Genomic DNA, 8,102 nt, shown 5'->3' on the forward strand with positions numbered 1-8,102 from the left:
CATCATGTGTATATTTATTTCTTATCACATGTAACAGATGGCCCCCAAGGATGGTTATTTTATTGTAGAGATGTTTGCATACGACGCTTTTGGAGAGAGGGAATACCGCCGGGCTCTCGAGACTCACAACAATCACACCGTCTTTAGAGAAAACCTGTTCTTCTTTAACAAGGTAACAATGTTTAACCTTTTAATTACGAATGCATATTCTATTTAATTGCATTGTTAATGGAATATACTATACTGGGGAAACATTGGGAGGGGACAAAGTGGTTCTGCCACTTAGGTGACTGGAGGAGAATTAGTTAAAGACTTTATTGCAGTGGTTGAAACACAGAGCTGATACTGTATAATGTATCTTGTTCTTCTTGTCCTTCCTCAGGGTGTGTATTATGAAATTTATCACCATAACAAAACCTGTACAAAAGCATCCTTTAAGGGTAAATGGTTCCCTCTCGGGATTCCCAAGGATGCACGCTTTCAGACACAAGTGGTCATTGGAACCTCTTCTGCTCCTGGAGAAGGGCTGCTGGTAAACAACTGGTATGGAGAACTACCTGAGTATAACGGTGAGTTACTTGATGCGTAAACTATGTAGTCTAGAAAACCTCATACAACCTTCTCACCTACTGATCACTATTCCCATTCAAGCTCCTCTGGCATAGCGACCTCAGAAATATCATCTTCCTTGTCATATAAGTATAGTCAGAATGTTGTATATCAAGCTTGTCATGTCTTTTCATGACTGATACTCTGATGACTATGCTCTCTTCACAGCACACTACTTCATGACATACACTGAATTTGGTTGTGTACCTGTTACTGCCATCTTCGCCAGTGACAAGGAAGGCTCTATCTTCAACAGGTTAGTGGTATACTGTAATGCTTAAAATTGCACAATGTTAAATCATGCTAACGTGAATTCATGTTGTCTTATGATCAGTCATATCTCCAGTTAGATCCTGATCATGATAGAGAAATGCTGCCTCAGGATCTCAGATGTCTATATTCCTTAATCCTCCACTAGAGAACTCTAATGTGACCCCTTTCTTTTCTATTCCCAGTTTCTACGATATTGTGCTTGGAATTGAGAATCCTGATGTCTTCATCCCTCCTGATTTCTGTGACCAAGCATAACCAGTCAGCAGTGGATCATCTACTAGTTCATAATTATTTGATATAACAGGGTTGATGTAAATCACTATGATTTGCCCTTAAATCCTACACTTAGAGTACACCATGATCATGTTAAATAATTATTAAAGAGGACACATTTTAACTTCTTCAGAAGGTGAGATTTCTAGATTTCTAGATTTCTCTCATAAACATGCTTGTTAAATGTATTAAAATTCTATAATGGTTTAAGTTTTGTCTACAAATTTAAACATGATTAATATTTTAGATCCATGTTGTTTTTTTGGCATGAAAAACAAACATGATGTAACAAAAGACCATAACCAAAATAAATGTGTTGAAATGGAAGGCTTGTAGATTCAGTCTCTTTCATTAGTTTTAAGGATGAAGAAATGTAATGTTTCCAAAGCTGCTGGACTGTTGGAGTTCACCTTGATGTTGAGGACTGGAGAGCAGTGAATCAGAGTGTGTTGTGAATCCAGGTTATGTGATGCAAAAACAGCTACTGGCTAGAAGATGGTGCTCTCTTGAAAAGAGTACAAGCAGAGTGCAGACTGCTAAGGAATATTTTTATTTTATTATTATTGTTTTATACTAGCACAGCCATAGGTCAAACAGGCCACTGTGTGTTTTTTCTTTCTCAGCACTTCCTCATAGGGCAATGTACAAGTACTTATCATGTGGTAACTGAAACTTTTTGGCAAAACAAGTAATTAATTATAACTGTGTTATTACAATTATTACTATGTTATGATCTGGACTTTGTGAGAAACTTTCACTGTTAAGACTTGTCTGACGCAGCCTGTTTCGTTTCAAGATGTATAAGAAATGATATTTAATATTCTTCTGCAGAAGGAGAAAGTTTACAAGCACGTCAGACAAGTCTTAATTCATGATGTTGGCTCTACGACCTTCCTATCACCCCCCATCATCATCATCATCATCATCATCATCATCATCATCATACACAGGCCACAGGCCACTTCCACTTAACTTAATATATTATATAAAACTCATAAGTAGTCACTGCAGCCGTTATCACAAGCTGTGCTCTTCTGTGTTCACTTACTTTTCCCAAAACTGACTTGTAATCTAAGTTGCCTAAACCAGATTGTCTACTTTTAAAAGGTCAGAGGACGGAACAGGTTTATTTGTTTATTTCTTTTATTGACAATCCGTGGCAGCTAGGAAGGAGGTAGGGTTGAATAGATAGAGGGATGGATGGAGGGCGGACGAGGGCCCTGGAGGAACAGCTGGGGGACGGGCGTGGTGCTCAGGTATTGACAGGCCTCCAGCAGTGGTGGCTCACATGGATGCAATCTGTCCATGCACCCGGAAGCGGTACACACAGGTGTATTCCAGGTGACCCCAATTACTGAGGATAGCCAGCTCAACATAGCGATATGGGGTGCCATTACGGTCCTGAGAGAGAAAGAAGGAACAACATTTGGGAGGTTGAGGGATAGAGGGGTGGAGAAAAATGGGAGCGAGCAAGAGTGGATGAATGCTAGGGTAGTCAAGCTGAAGAAAATCTCTACATGTGTGTCTCTATTGATGGATTTCATGTGCGACTCAGCAGAAATGCACCAAAAACATCTATTAAGAATGTTTGAACACTTTTTTTGGTACTATGTTCCCTATGTACTTCAATGTTATCGCTCTCAGCTCACAACTCATGCATTCACGTACCAACATGAAATCCATCTATTGGTACAGCACTTTAGTGGAGTCTATCACTCACAGGCAGTTTGAAGGTCTGGATGGACTCTCCTGCCTGGTCATATCTGAATGTTCCAAGTAACCTTCCCTCTTCACACTCAGCAGACATTCCCTGAGAGAGATGGAGGAATAGATAGAAAGATTTATAATTGTCCATTCTTAATACTGAAACAACACAAAATGAGTTAGTGAGATTGGTGCGAGCATAACCCTTGTTAAAGTTGTGGTTACCTCTCAAATGATATCCCTTATCCCTCTCTATAAATCATTTTTGAATGTTACCTGGGAGTTCATGAGTCTTTGCTTTATACATTAACTGTGACAGTTTAAATTTGAATAAGTCCATGAGCCTTAAGGCATTTGACATTAGGAACAAGTTATTTGTGTGATCACGAAATCCGACCTTATGTACAATTCTCATAGCTTTTTTCTGTAGTGTAATCAATGGTTTTAGAGTGCTTTTGTATGCATTCCCCCATATCTCCACACAGTAACTCAAATAATATTTTGGTAAGACAAGACAACAATAAAGAGTATACAACATCCTCTGTTCCAGAATATGTTTTGCCCTACACAATACACTCCTTGATACTTTGGATCTAACGTATCTTATGAGATTTCTAACAGAATTTACTGTCTAATATTACTCCTAGAAATGTGTATTACTCAGGTTGGGGTGTAAGAGGTTAAAGGTGACTCACATAGACTTGGAAGTCCTTGGGGGGGCTGTCGATGCGTCCTCCCGTGGGGGAGGTGAAGCGAGGCAGGTGGTCCAGGGTGACGTGACTGATCAGGACGGGGTGGTACAGGGCGATCACCAAGGAACCCTGCGCCCCATGGAACGCCCAGCACTTACCAGGCTGACCCTAATGGGAGGTGAGGTTTGGAGAAGGTTACCGGTGAAGTGGGAGAACTTCAATTCTGCCCGTATCTTCTTCAGTTCTCTTTCCCCCTCTGAAGTGTCAAAATGAATTCCGATTGGTCTACCTGCTAAACAGCTCCTAATTTAAGTACTTAAATCTATATAACATGGGCAACAGGATACATTATTTCTCATTCCTGTGTCCTGTTGTGAGGTTCTCATCATGACCTGTGGTCATCTCTATCTCTCTCTGCTCGCCTCATTTGATTCATTCTATTTGGCCATTCTTGCACTAAATATTCTTTGCACTTAGTGATAATTACATTGGAGTCAGATTATCAATATAAATATGCTTTGCTATTAACAAACAAAAGTTTTAAGTCTCTGCCAAACCTTTGTGTGGAAACTAATATTATTAAATGTGACTGGGTCTTTAGACTAGCTTGAATATTAATACTAGCTAAAATATTATAATTATATATTAATTTAATTTATTCAGAAATCATCAAAACAAAGCTGAGATGTTATAATAAAGTAAAAAGAAAATGAGTTCCTCTAACCAGTTTGTCATGCATTTCTTTATTCCAACATCACCCATGTTTTTGTTTTATCTCCACCCAAAAATACCTAGTAAATACTATATTTTAAACGTAATTATTATTTAGCCTATTTTTGTGAGAGAAAGAGACGGAGAGAAAGAGACAGCAAGAGAGAGAGAAAGAGACAGCAAGAGAGAGAGAAAGAGACAGCAAGAGAGAGAAGTTGGTACCTGGATAACTGTCCGTGGACTCTCTGATGAATACCACAACGGAAACCCAAACAACGTAACACGGGCATCACGGAAATGGTAGGTTTCAGAACACCTACTGCTGACCACGCTGGCACCTGCACAAACACACACATACACACAGCTCTGAGCATTCAATAGTCTACATTCTAGTACACTCAGCAAACGTCAGTGACGTTGTCTGGGATGTGGTAGAACAGGAGATTCACAGTTTGAAAGTGCACCTAAAAAATCTGCATGAATTGTGTGATGTAATCATGTCATCATGGACCAGAATCTCAATGGAATGTTTCCAACATCTTGTGGAATCAATGCCACAAAGAATCGAGGCTGTTTTGAGAGCAAAGGGAGGCCCTACACAGTATAAGTATAGTGTTCCTAATAAAGTTCTCAGTGAGTATATAATGTATGATGTGGTAAGCATTTACATGTGTCACATTCAAATGAAACACCACATCTAGATGCTAATGAGCAGTAAATCACAAACCTTGTGACTCTAAGGCGAAGTCAGGCATTCTCTCTGCCATTGGAGGACTGCAATCCTGACCAAACTGTTTAATGCATGACACGCGCGCGCACACACACACACACACACACACACACACACACACACACACACACACACACACACACACACACACACGCGCACACACACACACACACACACACACACACACACACACACACACACACACACACACACACACACACACACACACACACACAAAGAGTTAAGATGCTTGTAGACATGCAGCAGCAAACTGCCAATCTTGCAACTCTGGCAGTCATAAAAATGTCAGCACTGTATTCACTGAGCATGACCTGACCTATTAAGCAGTTGTTGAAATAGCTGTATTTTGGAGAAAATTAAATGGTAAGAGACATACAGGAAGGTCTGCTCTGAGGTCTGCCATCTCCTGGCCCAGCACGGTAGCGACGGAGCGGATCCCGGCTTGTTCCACAGTGAGTTCTGCTCTGAGGTCTGCTCTGAGGTCTGCCATCTCCTGGCCCAGCACGGTAGTGACGGAGCGGATCCCGGCTTGTTCCACAGTGAGTTCTGCTCTGAGGTCTGCCATCTCCTGGCCCAGCACGGTAGTGACGGAGCGGATCCCGGCTTGTTCCACAGTGAGTTCTGCTCTGAGGTCTGCTCTGAGGTCTGCCATCTCCTGATCCTCGTGTAGCATAATATTTCTCATACTTTTCCATCTAAGCTGGATCTTCGTACACTCTACATTCTGATAGTTTTTTCTTTATTTTTTTCTTCCCTCGCTCGCCTCACTTTTCTGACAATTAAATCTGTTAAACAATGAATGAAGTTTGCCTTACCGTTTCCTTGGAAGGCAGGGTGATGACAAACGTGCTGGGGTACAAGTACCAAACGCCTGAGAGCCAGAGGGAGAAGGGAGAATCAGAGAATCGAAAATAGGACTGAATACGTTATCAAGTGGTATGCTCCACTATCCTCAACAAATCTGCAACATGCTCCATGCTGTCGGTTGATTGAAACAACACCCAAGCTGCTAGTGACAAAGCTACAATGTCTGTCTCTGAAATTCATGATATTAGCTTGCCATGTTAACTGGTGAAATAAATTATTGGTAGGGATGGGAATCGAGAACTGGTTCCAGTTGAGAACCGGTTTCAAATTGTTCGATCAATCGGAATCGTACGCCTCCAAGGATATCGATTCCTTTTATTGATGCTGCCATATTTTTCTTACAGTTTTGCGTTGCAAAAACTAATGAGTCATGACGTCAAACTCTGTAATAATCACAATACTATAACCGTGATTTATAGAAACTTCTCTTTTAATAACGTCCATGGAAAGAGGGCAATCAGATATGCAAATTGAAATTAAACAACGTGGAAATCTGTTGCTAGCAGCACAATCGCGGGTCTGTAGTTTAAACACATTTTTTATTCATTTGTTTGTCAAGTCTATTTATGTCTTGGAAATGTCTTTAGGATAACCTAACCCTACATGTTAATGATGTGGTAGGTCAGGTGGTCAGAACATATGTACTTCAAAAGGCACTAAAAATCTTTTGTGGAAAATGTACTAATAGGGCCAAAGAGGTCACATCATATATATCACTGTGAATAGCTTGCTGGTGGGCTAGTAACACCACACAAGTAGGACTTATGAATCTAGAATGAAATGGATGTGAAGTGACACTCACCGAAAGTCAAGAGGAGAAGAAGCAGGATGACGCGAATGTTGAACAATGCACCAGCTACAGGGAGAGAGAAAAAGGCTAATGTCAACAAACAAACAAGTAATGCTAACAAATGATCTACAGGAGAGAGATAATGCGAATTGTTAAGTATACATTACTCATTAAACACATGCACGCACGCACGCAAACACACACACACACACACACACACACACACACACACATGCACAGACACACATACACACACGACCAACGTGCGCATACACACCGCAACACAACACATCTGCATACACACCACAACATGCACATGCACACTGCAATAAACACGCACGTACACACACACACACACACACACACACACACACACACACACACACACACACACACACACACACACACACTGTCACTGTACTTACCACAGCTGGCAGTGGTAGTCCTGGCAGAGTCCCCAGAGGTGTCAGTGCTACTTTGGGCTCGGTGGCTTACCTGACTGGAGAGGCCCTCACTGGACGTGTGCAGGCTTGGGGGAGGAATACTCACCCTGGGGGGCACGGCTGGGGCCAGACTCACCCTGGGGGGCACGGCCGGGGCTGGGGCCAGAACAGTAGCAGGTGCTGGGGAAGCTGCCTTATGCGCACCTGTTCTCCTCTTATTGCATCTAAAGAGAGAGAGAGAGAGAGAGAGAGAGAGAGAGAGAGAGAGAGAGAGAGAGAGAGAGAGAGAGAGAGAGAGAGAGAGAGAGAGTGGATGGGGGGACAGAGAACATTAGTACACAAGGATTTGCATACCGTGCTAATGCTAATGCCTCTACATCAAGTGTAACACACACACACACACACACACACACACACACACACACCTCCAAGGGCTCTCTTTGTACGAGATCTTGCTGACGTTACCGTCCTCGTCGTTCAAGCGAGGACTACGGCGTAACATGACTGAGAGAGGGAGAGAGAGATTTGTGTTATCGCATGGCTTGCCCCTTCCATGTAGTCAAGCAGAATTTTGCACCAAGAGACGACCAAAATGGTTCACTCCCAACTCAATACTTCAAATAAGATAATTTCATTTGCAGTTATAGTACAGTTATAGTACATAGTACATGTTATAGCAGTTATAGTACAGTTATAGTATGAAGTATCTAGTTATAGTATCCTACATATTGATAACAACATTATAAAGGATAATATGCATGATGTGGTTAATAGCTTTAATATTTTTTTTGTAAGTGTTGGACCAAACCTGTAATAAACGCGCTTAACGCAACTCTTTCACGTTGCGTTCAGCCAATCACTCAACCCGTTAGTTTGAAACATTACATGAAGGCCAATGATTGGTGTTTACGTCACTGTCACTACTGTAAATACATTTGATTTGATTTAACTTGTCACTGACTCATTTGATCTTGATTTCTGGCGCTCAA

This window comes from Nansenia antarctica (genome assembly GCF_963989245.1).
Source record: "Nansenia antarctica genome assembly, chromosome: 20".
NCBI lineage: Eukaryota > Metazoa > Chordata > Actinopteri > Argentiniformes > Microstomatidae > Nansenia > Nansenia antarctica.